This window comes from Camelus dromedarius, chromosome 2 (assembly GCF_036321535.1).
Source record: "Camelus dromedarius isolate mCamDro1 chromosome 2, mCamDro1.pat, whole genome shotgun sequence".
Classification (NCBI taxonomy): Eukaryota; Metazoa; Chordata; class Mammalia; order Artiodactyla; family Camelidae; genus Camelus; species Camelus dromedarius.
The window spans coordinates 98,193,306-98,208,367 of NC_087437.1; the positions used below are offsets into that span (position 1 = coordinate 98,193,306).

Here is a 15,062-nt window from a genome sequence, read left to right on the forward strand (position 1 = left end):
TATTTGAAGCCTGGGGATACGCTGTTAAAACAAAGCCTCTCTCCTAGTGGGGCTTTCCATTCTATTGTGTGTCCTCCAAGCCTTTTTTAACATTCACCTCCTTTTTAATCTTCAACATATCCTCACTAGGCGGCTCTTCTCATCCCACTTGCAAACCAGTTTAACTCTTCCTCACACTGCAGATGCATCTGCTCCTCCTGCTGACCTTGAAGGCACGTGTCTCCTTCCTGTACTGCTACAGCCAGCATTCTCTGCCACAGCAGTCCTGGGCAACCTTTACAGAGACACACTTTTGTTTCCACTCAGGTGAATGAGGACTGAGAGGTATGAAAGTGGAAACAGTCAGGATGTTTCTCTTTTTGTAAACACAATGGTGCTGTAGAGTTGCTAATTTAATGCTCACAGAACCCAACCTTGCTTGCTAAGTTAAGTAAAGAGCTTGGAAAGCAACTGGCCTCTCTGCCTTCTGTCTTTATTCCTTTAATCTGAACTTCACATAATTACTGGAATGTCACAGGTTTCTTCCCTTATTTTCCTTATAAAGTTAGTTTTCTGATAATAAAAGTAACGGATCAATCTTTTAAAAACTCACTTAATCATTTCATTCCCCGTGTTAAGATATTTAATGAAAGAAGGAGGGGGGAAAGAGTATGGCTCAGTGGTAGAGCACATGCTTAGCAGTCATGAGGTCCTGGGCTCAATCCCCAGTACCTCCATTAAAAAAAAAAAAGTAGAAGAATTAAAAAAAAAAAGATATTTAATAATTCCCACAATGATTATAAGGTAAAGTGCAAGCACATGTTATGTCATGAAAGCTTTACAATAGGACGCCAGCCAATCTTACCCATCTCTCTCTCTGAACTCGTTTGTCTCCCAACAATTCAGCATCATTCTAGTCTCCCTAAGCTTGAAAGAAGCTGAGAACAAAGAGGATGTTGGGAATATCCTTCCCATGAGGCTTTAAGTTAGAATCAGCCATTGAGAGGCAATTTGGAATGTAAAAAGGAAAAGAAGGCTTATTCCTCAGATATTGCAAGCAGATGCTTGGGTGGTCGTGAGATCTGAAATACCTTCCAAGTGGGCTCTTGAGAATCATCCCACAGCTACTCCACCCTAAGCTAGTCTTTATCTCTCCAAGGCTTTCCAATGAGTATAAGCTTCTAATTCCCTGAATTAAACCTTTCAACCCTGCAATATAGAGAGTAGCTGAAACTTTCCTGAACAAACATTCATAGATATACCCACCCAAGTGGACACACACACATACCCTATATTCCAGCCAAACCAAAATTCTTGCCATTACTAAAATCCAATTTATCTTTTTGATATCTGCTGCTCTTTCTGCACGGCACACCCTTTCCCACACATTTCTGCCTGAAAAGTTCCCAGTCATCTTTCAAATTCACATGTCACCTTCTAACTGAAACCTTCCCTACTCCCCCCAGTTATTGACACATTCTCCATGGGGAGCCCCTAACATCTGGTTCACATGTCTTACATGTATTTAAAGCATTGTTTCCATGTCTTCACCTTGTGGAGAGGAATCATGTTTTATCAGACTTTGTGGCCTCGGTTCCCAGGACAAAGGCCGTCATATAGTAGGCATTCAACAACATGGGTTAAAGGTTTCATTTTGAAATAAAAAGCCATTAATATAAATAAACATTTTCTTCACAGCAAACTCTCAAAATTGAGAGAGTAAACTTGTACGTGAGGAATGCATCTCAGGCTCATGGAAGCATGCCAGGAGCCCCTCTCTCCGGGATTACATGGACGGGAATGGATGGTTAAGTAAGCAAAGTTATCCTGCCTCTCCCTTGCCTTTCTCCTCTCAATCTCTGCATCACTCATAAATTTAGTTACTCCATATACTGGCATCCTAGGAGACAGGTTTTGTCCCAGACTAACTCCAGTGTCCTCACACATTTCAATTCCCAAATGCCTGCTCCAGAGGAAAGGGCTCCTCCATGTCACCACATGAACGGCACTGACCTTCCCACGGGAGATGCTCCGGTTGCCCAGACAAGGGCAGCCTGGGCGCAGTGGAACGTGCCCCAGCCACATGTGCAAGGCAGCAGCAGCAGCACAACCAGGAGAGGAGCCCCTGCTGCGGTGGCCGTTCTCTCTCCCTAACACGGTCCAGGTGACTCTGCCATTATTAAAAATGGCTCCTCTTTGATCCAACTGATGCCAGCTTCCGTGTCTTGTCCTTTTCCAGGAAGCTTCAGTCTGCTTCTTAAAGCAAAGACAGAGAAAAAAATTAATCTGATTAGCTCTTTCGCTTGGTTTTAATTTTCCTGAGAAGCTCTATTCAGATTACATACTTTTAAATGTGTTAGACAAAAGTTGCTTACAACTCCACCTTCAACTGATGCAGCAAATACGGCATTTATTGGGCATTGACTTGACAAGGTTGTCTTAGGGGCTGGAGCAGACTGATAAAACAAGATAAGCAGGTTCTTTGCCCTCTGGGAGTTTACAGTCTGGGGTTCTGGTGGGGGTAGGGGTGGGAGGAGGTAGAATAAATTTTAAAAAATAAATGTGCAATATAGCATAAGAGTAAGTGTTATGAAAAACAAAAACAAAAACAGAGCAGAGCAGAGTATTGAGAGGGCCGGGGGGATGGGCAGAAGGGACACGCTCTTTTATCCACTGTGGTCCAACGGCTGCTCTATGATGAGGAGCCCTTTGTGCTGAGATCTGAATAAAGCGCAGGGATATGCCATGGAAGTGTCTGTGGGAAGAGCGTTCCAGGCGATGAGAATAGAAAGGCCCTGGGGAAGTGAGGCCTGGAGTGTTCAAAGGACAGCAAGAGGGCTAGTGTGACTGGTCTGAGATGAGTCTAGCAGGAGATGAACTGGAGAGGTGGGCAGGGGCCAGACCACTTAGAGATTTGCAGCGGGAGTCAAGGCTTCAGCGAGGTCTAAATTACGGCGACACTTTGTGACAGGACTTTAATTAAGGCCGTGCTCAACGTTCTTCACTCCTCTAGAGGAAGGAAAATAAATTAGCCAATCTAGGATGAGTAAAACCAAGAAAGTTATTCCTGGTGCCAATTGTTCTGTTATTTGTTATGCTATCTATTTTCTAAAAGTAATGACCTTGTTAAAACATCTCATTTATTTACACCCAAAGGACTTTGAATAAACTGAACTTAAATGGGTGTGAGTGTTTTTACGAAGTTGGAGGAAATTCCTTCTCCGCCTGAAAGTGGTAGAGGAGATTTCACCAATGTCCTTGTGACATCCTTTTTTTATCTCTGGGGAATGCAGTCAAGTTTTTAGAGTTTTGAATTAACCTTAGAGATGATGTATTGTTTTACATATGAGAACACTGTGACTTTTGCAAAAGTCATCCAAGCCATGTTCCAATCAGATTTCAGCAGCACTTCAGTATGTAAAGTGGGCTTTGGAGCCAGATACACCCAGACTTACAATCCATTTGTAATCCGTCTGCCACTCTGAGCCTCAGTTTTCCCAAATCGGCTGATATTAGAATCAAATGTAAACATCCTGCCAAGTGCCTGGTACATCACAGGCACTTTAAGCTAGTATTTCAATCTCAAACTGCAATAGATCACTGATGTAACCAAAAACTCTGCCACACTGTATATACAGCAGACAAATGGGTCACAAACATATCAGGCAGGATTTTAATACCTATTATGGGTCCTTCTAGTCCATCTCACAGACCCATGTGCAGCTACACTTTGATTTGAAAGATGTTCCTACGTGTGTAGGTTCACTCCCATTGATGGATCAGCAACTTAAGCTCAAAATCTATTGCATGACTGCTGTCTGGGTCCAGGATCCGTAGAAGCAATTTGTAACCTAAAGAGGGAAAATATCTAGGGGCATCTAGCAGATACTTGCCTCTGGCTTCTTATGTGACAAGACCCCCTGGGATTTTTGTAGTTGCTTTGAGCAAGGAAGCATCTTTGAACAACAACAACAAACTTGCTGATGTAAGGGAACGTTCTTGGAATTGTTATTTCAGAATCCACGAATCATTAAGATTTGAGATTTACCAGGGAATTTGCTTTCATCGCCACAATCATGTAAAAATGGCAGAGCCCAACAGGACACAGATCTATCTGCCTAGTCTGTCATGAACTGCCCCAGGCAGCTGGAACCTCAGCCCACAGCTGGGCTACATTTTAATTCTTGGCATTGCTCCTATGTATATTCTTGTCACGCACTCACATTATAAATCATCTTCAGTTTATTAAAACTCAAAACATATGTATAAAAATTAAGTATTAAAATTGCACATAGACACTAGAAATTTCTTACCAATGTCAATGTGTACAGCCCATCTGCCCTCTCCCACGGCCTTTGGTGCTCTTTCCTTCCAAGCAGGGGTGCTCAAGGGGGACTGATTTCAGAGTCAGATTTCCTGGACTTCAAAGGCCTCCATGTCGAATACTGGAGGTACTGAGGAATATTATTTTCCTGCTTTTCCCAACGGGCTTCTAAGAAGCTAGCAGACTGGCTAGAGCTATACTGAAGAAAAGAGGTCAGAGAAGAAACTTAGAAATCCACTGTGACATATTTGAGAAAAGGGAAAATAACCCTTTTCATTATCGTCCTTTCCCTTCTTTGCTCAGAGTTCTTTTCATCTCCCCTAGACTTCCATTTGCTTCTACGCTTCCAAAGACCACGTCTAGTGTGTCTTATGTGTAGCTGCGCCACATTCCTCACCTCCACTGAATTGATCAAAGGATGCTTATTCAATATCTCCACTTACCGATTGGAGTTTTGACCTTCTTCTTACATAGTAACATCTAGTATTATATACTAGGTACTGATGGTAACCACTATTATAATAACCACTTCATCAATCTTATCTTCATTAGAAACAGTGATAATTATCATTAATAGGAACTTCATAACATGAAAGAAACAACTGTCATCTCTAAGAAATAATATCCTACTTTGCTGAAAAATTCTCCAATTTCACCATGAAATATTTTATGGTAAATCCTTCCCCATGAGAAGCAGATAAACATTTTAGAACAGACATAACCCTAATCAATGTAGACAATTATACCATTGGCAAAAATATTTTACTGTACTTTGGGACAAAGTCTTAACAAATATTTCCTATTTTGTTCAGTAGATGAAGCATGATATTTAAATGAGGATTAAAAAATTTTCCCCAACACTTTACTTCCAATGGAAACATCTGAATGTTAATACTTCACTTTCTTCTTTGGCTATTCCCTTGTCACCAGACCTTCCTACTGTCTCATGTTAATATTTATAGGGCCATATTTAGATAAGGCAAGACTAAATATGAGATTAAAAACAAACTCATCATCGCATGGTACATTTAAGGAAATATCCTAAATATCATTAAAGACTAGGCTTCCTTCTTTCCATGTCATTTTTTTTCTGTTTTCTACTCTATGATGTTATTTGATGGGGTAAGTATAAAATAATCATAGTAATATGTATATTTCAGGTATCTCCAAAGACATAAAGCAGCAAATTTGTGCTTCCCCATAAACAGAAAAAAATAGAAATAAAACAACCTAAAGCAATGGTTTCCAAAGTGTGCACCCTGGACTGGTAGTAATAACATTACTAGGAACTCATTAAAAATGTAAATTATCAAGGCTCCATCTCATAGATACTGAATCAGAAACTTGAGTAAAGCCCGGCAATCGTTTAATAAGCTCTCCAGGTGATTCTGATGCACCCTGAAGTTTGAAAACTCCTGACAAAAGTGGGGTTTTTTTTTCAATTAGAATTAATGTATTTTCTTTACTTGTATTCACACCTGGAAATCTTTAAAAAGTCCCATTTTGTGATTAAGAGCAAGGTAATAGACTTGCTATGCAAATAGTTCAGAGATAACCATGGAAATCATCCACCAATGCCAGAAAATTTAGTTGAGACTGTGTTTGGAAATCAGAGGAGAAATGAAGATTTTATTTAAAAAAATAAAAACGTAAAGACACGTGCATCCATGGAAGTCAAAATGCCATTATTTAAATACTACCTACATGTTTATAACTATTCCAAAATGAAATAAAAATTGATTTAGGTAAGCTAGAAGAACACTTAAGGATGTGTGGCAGGCAGACTTCTGGTCCCTGTAATATTTGTTCATTACTCCCAGGAATATATTAGCTTATACAGCAAAAGGAACTTGGAAGATGTAATTAAAGTTGTTAATCAGTTGACTTTAAATAGTGAGATTATCCAGGTGGACCTAATCTAATCACATGAGCCTTTAAAATCAGAGATCTTTTTTCCAGCTGGTAGCAGAAGGGGATGTCAGTGAATGAAAGCAGGAGAAAGACTTAACCAGTTACTGATGGCTGGGGAAAGAAAGGGGTTAAGGAAACGGGGACCTCAGTCTTACAACTGAATTCTGAAAACCAGTGAGCTTGGAAGCAGATTCTTCCCAGAGCCTCCAGGTAAGAGCCCAGGCTGGCTGGCATCTTGGTTTTAGTCTCTGGGTGGAGCTGAGCTGAGAGAACCTAGCTGAGCCTCACTGTGCCCAGACTCTGACCTCATGGACTATTAAGATAATGAATGGGTGCTGTTTGAAGCTGCAAGTTTGTGGTAATTTGTTATGGCAGCAACAACAAACAAATACTGGCTGTTAACTTACAATGCTGCTACAAGTCACTCACATTTTGCAGCGGACCTGCTGCTTTTGACAGCAACAGAAACACTTGGCAACTTAACATTCAGAGCATGAGCTTTTGTAATACCTGAACTATCCCTCTGGCTTCCTAAAGGCAATCACTCCCTCAGTACACTTGTCTTGAGGGCACACTCCCTTTCCTTGTAGGCTGGACGGCAGCATCCAATATTCACATATCCAGCTCTGAAAACTAGAAAGAGGTGCCTATCCTTTTTTCTTTGCTCTTCTAAGAATCTTTCTAGGTAAAGGAAACAGTTGACAGGTTCAGAGAATGCACAGTTAGCCCCACTGTCATATCTTGGTGGACTTTAATCTGTGACGCATTGTCAAGCCCCAGCATTTAAAGGAAAATAGGCTTTCAAATATGACTTCAGTTCAGTCATTTTTCATTTTTCAGATATTTAATTCTTTTTTATTTAAGGCAAGCATGAAGAGGGTTCATCATAAGCTTACAACATTACCCACATAGTGAAGTCCCCAAGCCCTTGAAGAAGTCAGGCTAACAAGGAGACACGGAATTAGGGTGACAGGTGGAATGTCAATTTACTGCTATACCAAAGTGCCACAGACTGAGTGGCTTACACAACAGGAATTTATTTCCTCATGATTCTGGAACCTAGAAGTCCAGCCTCCAGAGGTGTCAGCAGGGTTGGTATCTTGTGAAGCCCTTGTAGACGGTCACCTTCTCCGGTGTCTTCACATGGTCTTTCTCTGCACATGTCTGTGTCCTTATCTCTTCTCATATTGGGTTAGGGTTCATTTAACCAATGACCTCATTTAACCTTGATTATTTTCTTCAAGACCCTGTCTTCAAATACAGTCATATTCTGTGGTACTGGGGGCTAGGACTTCAACAGATGAGTTCAGGGGGAGGGGGACACAATTCAGCCCATAACAAGTGGCATTCAGTTACTGATGTCAGGAGTATAGTCTCACCTATTCATAGCGACCAATGGTCCCTCCAGACAGAGCATCATAAACTTCCTGACTTTTGTCAGAGAGCTCCAAAAGAGGTTTACCTCCTATGTACAGCCAGAGAGAATAATAGGTATATTTGAAAAAATTAGGTGATAGGAAGTGATAGAGCCATGATGAAGCAAAGTGTACTGATACAAAGCCCGGTGACCTCTGTATTGCACTTTAATGTTAGTACTGGTTTATCACAGAAAGCTTCTCAAGAAGCCATATGAGTTCTCTTTATATTATATTATATTCTGTTTATAGGGCCTTCCATTAAATTAGAAAAAAATTAGCATTTTTCCACTTGTTTATCTCTCTTGTGCTCTCTCCATGCTTCCTGAAGTATCCACACAGTGGAGATGATTCAGTTTTATTTGATTTCATGTATTTCACTGAACATAAAAGCTAATTAAAATAATCCTTGACATTTATTGCATCAGTATGGGAGACACTGTAACTGAGTAGTTTCCATGCGTTATCTCGTTAAACTCACAATAACCCTGTGAGCTAAATACTATGGTTATCCCAATGTCAGAAAAGGGAAAAGGTTGAGAGACTATCTTGCCAAAAGTCACACAACCACTATGTAACAAAAATGAGTCTATCAAGGTATATGTAACTGCCTCTCTGATGGTGGCTGGCTGCAGAATATAAAAGGCAAAACTTCTATCACAGAATGAAGAAAAGTGGCATCATCATTCATGAATTCCCATATTTACTGAAAGAATATTTTCACTTCTTTTTTTTCCATCAACCTGTCCTTACAAAGTATGGGTGCTTCTGCATATGAAACAGTTCATGGGCTTTTAGAGGTAGGAAACCCCTTTCTATTTCATATCAAATTATAAGATTCTCTGCAAATAAAGCATGACGTTCATATATCTAAAATGAAATTAATAATAGAATAAAATCTTCAGACAAGTGGCAAACTACTCTAGCACTCAGGTCAAAATCATTAACACGATGGCTACGACTACTTACTTCTGAGACGACATTAAAAAAAAGGAATGGGCATTTTCAAGAGGAAAAACAAGAACAGCAAGGAGTGCCTTGGAAAGGACAGAGACACACACCTAAAGCAAGGCTGGACCAATTCTTCTCTGGGAATGAAAATTAACCCATAACTCACACTAGTACTCTTCTTGCTAGGAAAAACAAAAAATTCAATATTTGAATGACACTACAAATTCCTGTTGACCTATTCCAAGTAAACTATTACCACTTCCTAGTAATATTTTAATTTTTCTAGCAGACCGTTGAGAGCAGCTATTCTCTTTCCTTGTCAAGCCTGGCATTGAAACAAGCTCATCTATAAATTCAGTGCCATGACCAGGGCTACAGCTTCACTGAGAGCCTGAAAGCCGGCCGGAAGTGCCTTAGCATCTCAAACTGTGGAATGGCCCAGCGCCCTCTGCTGGTTAAACCCTGGGGCCACAGCATAACTACCCTTCCAAAAAGTGAAATAAAACCTGTGCTGCAAAATCGTTCCACCTGCAGATCTGCGCTAAAGGAAATGTTAAAGAAAATTTGGGGGGCATGGGAAAATTATGCAAGATTGAGACCTGAATCTATACAAAGAAATGAAGAACACCAAAAATGATCAACATAAAAAAAAAGAGAATTGTCCTCATTTTTAACTTACTTGAAAGATAAGTAGCACTCTACTCTCCCTGTTCCACAGATAGCCACATATTGTCATGCAATGTCAGCCACATCCCTAACACATGATGTCAGAGTAAACAGATGAGTCCATATTGGGTGCCTGGAAGCCAGGGTTGCTTTCAACTCCAACAAAATGAGATTACCACCGAGTAAATGCCATCCTTCATTGCATAATTTAAGTGATGTACATGTTCCAGTATGATTTCACACATGGCAACTTCTGTGGCACAATCAGGGCTGAAAACAAGAAGCTTATCATCCATGGGAAGACCATCTCTATCTTCCAAAAGCAAGAGGTTGCCAACATCAGATGTGGTGCTACTGATACTAAATATATTGTGGAGTCCAATGGGCCTTTCTGTTCACTTGAAGGGTGGAGACAAAGGGGTCATCATCTATTCCCCTTCTACTGATGCCTGTGTTATTTGTGATGCTCCCCTCGTCAACACAGTTTCCATTCCAGACTCCCTGAACCATGAGAGGTATGACAACTTTCTTAAGATTGTCAGCTATGCCTCCTGCAGCACCAAATGCTTTGCCTCCTAGATAAAAGTCATCCAGGGTGACTTTGGTGTCTTGGAGGGACCACAGCCTCTGTCATCATGGACACTCAGACTGTGGGTGGCCCATCTGGGAAACTGATATGGCAGTGAAGAGCTGCCTAGGACATCATCCCTGTATCTACTGGAGCTGCCAAGGTTGTGGGCAAAGTCATCCCTGAGTTGAGTGGGAAATTCACTGGCATAGCTTTCTGGGTTCCCCCAAGTATTGGTTATGGATCCGGCCTACCATCTGGAAAAAGCTGTCAAGTGTGATGAGCTCAAGATGCTAGTGCAGCAGGTGTCAGGGTGATAAAGGGTACAGTCATGAACAAGACACAGCATTAAGTGGACATGCACCCAAGAACAGAGCTCCTTAAAAAAATTAAGCAAAAATTAATAGAATTGAAAGGAGAAACAGAAAACTCTGCAATTATAGTTAGAGATTTCAAAATTCCTCGCTGTTCGTTTACAGACTAACCAGACAGAAGGTTAGTAACAATACAGAAAATTTGAACAACAAACACTCTAGCCAACAACACTGACACTGGGAAACTCACCACAGGTCAAATGAGACATAACAGACTGTTTTAAAACATATTATATTCAGTTGTAATAGCTAACATTTATTATTATGGAAAGTATATTAAATTTACCGCTTTAACCATTGTTGAGTGTACAATTCAGTAGCATTAAGTACATTCACATTATTTAAATTTTAAAATACTAAAATAAACCAAAAGGCATTCTCTGACTATAAAGGATTTAAATAAGAGGAGTAACAAAAAGTTATCCAGAAAATTCCACAGCATGAGGAAATTAAACAAAACACCCCTAAATAAGCCACAGGTCAAAGGATAGGTCACAAGGAATTTAGAAAATATTTTGAACTAAAAATATGAAAGCACAACTTATCAAAACCTTAGCTGCAGCTGAAGCAGTGCTTCAAGGGGAATCTATAGTTTTACATGCTTATGCAAGAAAAGAAGAGAGATCTAATATCTATGGTCAGAGTGTCTGCCTTAAGAAGCTAGTAGAGAAAGTTATACCCAAACAAGGTGAAAAAAGAAAAAAATAAAGCTGAGTCAAAAATCAGTTAACACAGAAAACAGACCTACAATAGAGAAAAATCAATGAAAGCAAATAAAAAATCTTTGAAAAGATCTAGACTCCTAAGTAACTATCTATTTTCATCCTATGTTATTTAGAAAAGGGGAACGATAGAAGAAAATCAGATAGGATGAGTCAAATATACTACTTATTGCTGCCATATATATCTTTCTGAGCAATAACAATATAATCCCCTTCTTGAAAATCTCTGGTGCTTCCCCACTTCCTAGAAATCAAAGCCTGAACTACCATGTCTAACTCAAGTCTTTTCATACTCTCACCTGAGCCTATTTTCTTCCCTGTGCCTTATGCAGCATTAAAGTGAAAATGCACATTGTTTCTCATAAACATCGCATGCTTTTCCATCTCTGACATTTTGCCCGTGGGTCCGATCTTCTGGAATGTCTTTTCCTCCATTATACTTCATAACATAAGTCCTTCCTTCCTTCCAGGTCCAATTCAAACTTTACTTCCCCCATTAATCTGACATCCCACCTCCTGAAACCAGCAGTCTCTACCCTCAGAATTCTTAGTACCCTTTGTATATTTCCTGCTCTAAAATCCAAGAATCTGCCTTTTCCTTGTTAATATCTTCCTAGTCCTCATGGGTATAATAATCAATAAAGGAATGAATGAATAAAGATCCCATAGTTCTTCTAAATAGTTCCTTTTCTGAGGACGTTCTGTCAAACCTTTAAAACAGATTAACATGTACTACAATTCTCTTTTCAAACTTAAGCTGCTCACCACCATCTAGTCTATTGGTCATCCATTATACAGAGGTAGAAAACATGTACATTTATGGGTATTTCTTACAGTTGAGAGTTCTATTCCTCATTACTTTCAAATACGTGAAACAATGGATGCCATCAGTCCTTTCATTACAGGGAATGCAAGGGGACAGCCTGTCCAATGGCTGGCAGCCATGACATCACGATTCATCACAGTACATGACCTTTTCACAGTTTATGTATGTACTAATCATCTTGGTTGTAAAAACAAACAACTCTAAAATCTAAACAGTTTGCAATGATACACATGCATTTCTCACTTACAGGTCTGAGAGTTACTACAACTCTGCTCAGCTCTGCTCCATGTATCTTATTCTGGGATCCAGGTTGAGGAAGAGCTATTTCTGCTATTGTGCAAATAAAGCCACATGGTCAAGCTTAACTATGACATGGGAGGTATTTTCTGCCTAGTAGAAGGCACTGGCAGTCACCTGGCTAAGGGGGTGGGGAGGGAGCACATAGCTGGGAACAATAATAGAATCCACCTTATGTGGTTAACTAAGCTGAAAGAGTAGCCCCCCTCGTCAGAGCCAGGCTATGCTCTCTCCTGCCACTCTTCTCAAGCCAACTACAGCCTGAGGCAGTAGGAAAAGCAGTCATCACTCCTTTGATATATTTGCATAAGCACTAAGTTCAACTCCAAAATGCAGGCTAAATATATATGGAAAGAGATAATAAGGCAGTTTCTGGAAAGAGAACTTGGGGTTGTGGCTTGCCTGCCATTCATCAGATGCCCAGAATCAGTTACACAAGCAAGCACTGGAGTTTGAATGACCTTCCCCCCATAAAAAAAAAAAAAATATTCTGGTTGAGTCAGAAGTAAAGCCTGAATATTCTTTCATTTATTTGTTCAGAGTGAAAAAATACATTCAATTTAAATGTAACAGAATTCCTCCAAACAGCCAATAATGATCACTGATAAGCCACTGATTGATGTGTTAAACTTATTATTTTCATCAAGTCTTCAAATCTTACTATAACTGGTCACAGAGATAACCCAACAGTGACCTTCTTTAAACAGGCTATTGGAAACAATCCCAGTTTTAGCTGGTTCCTCTTTTGTGAACAAAAGAGAACTAAGGAGTCCTAAATTGTGAAAGAACTGTTTTAAATCCAGCCTTGGATGCAGCTGAATAGCTGTGTAAGCATGGACTCTAGAGGTGAAATGACATAAAAAGAATTCTACTACCTTATGTAAATATCCTCAATGAGGCCTCCTTCCAATGTGCTTTATAGAGCGATTCAGAACCTTGAAGGACTGGCCGAACAGGCTAAATACTCTGTGGAGAAAACCATTTGAAAATACAAGCAAATGTCTGCTTTCTGCCTTTTGTACCAAGTCATCAGTAAGGAAAGAACTTTATTGAATTTATTGGCTAGTCTCCAGGAATCACCATTCAAAGCAGGGGATATAGGCCCAATGCTTTAGAAATAAGGCAGGGTAGCAACTCTCTCTTTGTCAGCAAGTAAGGAGAACCACTTCCTTCAGTGGTAGCCAGTCTCCAGAATGGCTCCCAATGATTCCCACCTCCTGCTACTCATACTCCGGTAATGTCTCCCCCCACTTTGTACCAGAGTTGGTGTGTATGACCAATAGGATACAGCAGAAGTGATAGCATGTCATCTGCAAGATGAGGTTATAAAACCCTGTGGCTTCTGCCTTGGGCCCTCTCTCTTTTGGAACACTCAGTCTAGGGAAAGTCAGCTTCTATATTGTGAGCTGCCCAATGAAAAGGCCAACATGATAGGGAACTGAGACAGCCAACAGCCAGAGAGGAAATGATGCTCTCAGTGCAACAGGCTGTGAGGAACTGAGGCCTGCCAACAACATGTGAACGAGATCAGAAGCAGACTTTACCCTAGTCAAGCCTTCAGATGAGACCACAGCCCTGGCCAATAGCTTGCCTGCAGCTGCATGAGAGACCTTAAGCCAGAACCACCCAGCTAAGCCACTCTCACATTCTGACTCCCAAAATCTGTGAAATAATAAATGTTTGTCATTTTTAAGGTGCTAAGTTTTGGAGTCATTGTTATATATCAGTAGATATTTAATACACCCTCACTGTTGAAGGATGTCTATTGGATCTTATTCTTTGAAGGACAAAGGGAAAAAGTGAACCTTGTATTTTGTTTCTTACTTATTTCTAATTTTTCTTTATCATTAAATTACTAGCAATATTTTATAATATATACCTTCTAATTTCTAAAAGCATTAGAAATCTTAAATTATATAGATATATATAAATATCTGGGTCAATATCTATCAATATAAAATTTCCCTTTGTACAGTGGGAGGTTAAAATTCTATTTCTAGTGAAATATAATTCACTTTGCTGCAATGAGAAATATAATATGAAATGATAAGAGTAGGTTCACATCACTTCTGTTAGACTAACACAACAGATACCAAACTTTTCCAATTTTTTAATAATTGTAACAGAGAAATCCAGTGTAATATATCAGCACCATATGTTACTTACCAGCATGATTTCACACTAATCACACTGATAACTTTTTAAAGCAAACAGTTCTCATTAAATATATTTCATTGCAAGAGATTCATAGAAAAGACAACAAAACTGTTGGAAAGTAAAATGGAAAAGAAATAGCAAAATACATTTTTAGTTGTTTTTAAGACATCCTAAAATTTCATTTATAGCAAAATCCAACCTAGATGTTACCAAAATTTGAGACTTAAGCTTTATGTGTACAGTACAAGCTAGTCTGAATATATTTTTCCTCTAGCTATTCTGTACTAATTAGCCAGTTACCAGATTTTATCAAATTGGTTAGTCATAAAATAAAAGTCAACATATACACTCTAATACACCAGGTTTGTGCACCTGACACACTTGAGCATAGGTTTTATCATTATAAACTGGAGGAAGCTGAATCTTTTAAAATTAAAACTTAATTGTCCATGGTTCTACTGTTTATATGTAGCAGAAAATTTACACCCGAATTGTCTTGCTCTAGAAGCCCTAGTTTTACCACTGTACTGCTTCTCCATTCATCATTATCATTCTTTCATTTAAACTCCTACAGCATTAGATACAGTCTTTGACAGATAATACAGAACCAATGCTGCTGCTGATAGCTTCACATAGTAAGTCCTTAATATATTCTTAATACTTCATATGGTTTAGAAGTATTTCTTCAGTTAATCCTCACAATGATAATGATAAAATCTATAAAGCATGATAATAATGACCATTTTACAGGAGGAGAAAATGAGGCACAGCCATATTTTACTGTTTAATGTAGAAAGAAAAGAAAAAAATCCTGTAATTGAGCCCCAACTTGGTCATAAAATCCTATCCTATCTATGAATAACTAAAACAAC

The 15,062-nt window shown here is 39.3% G+C and overlaps 1 pseudogene; it reads left to right on the top strand.

The window, feature by feature from the left end:
• Positions 1-9,461: 9,461 nt before the first annotated feature.
• On the top strand, positions 9,462-10,094 carry LOC116152294 (glyceraldehyde-3-phosphate dehydrogenase-like; annotated as a pseudogene).
• Positions 10,095-15,062: the final 4,968 nt, after the last annotated feature.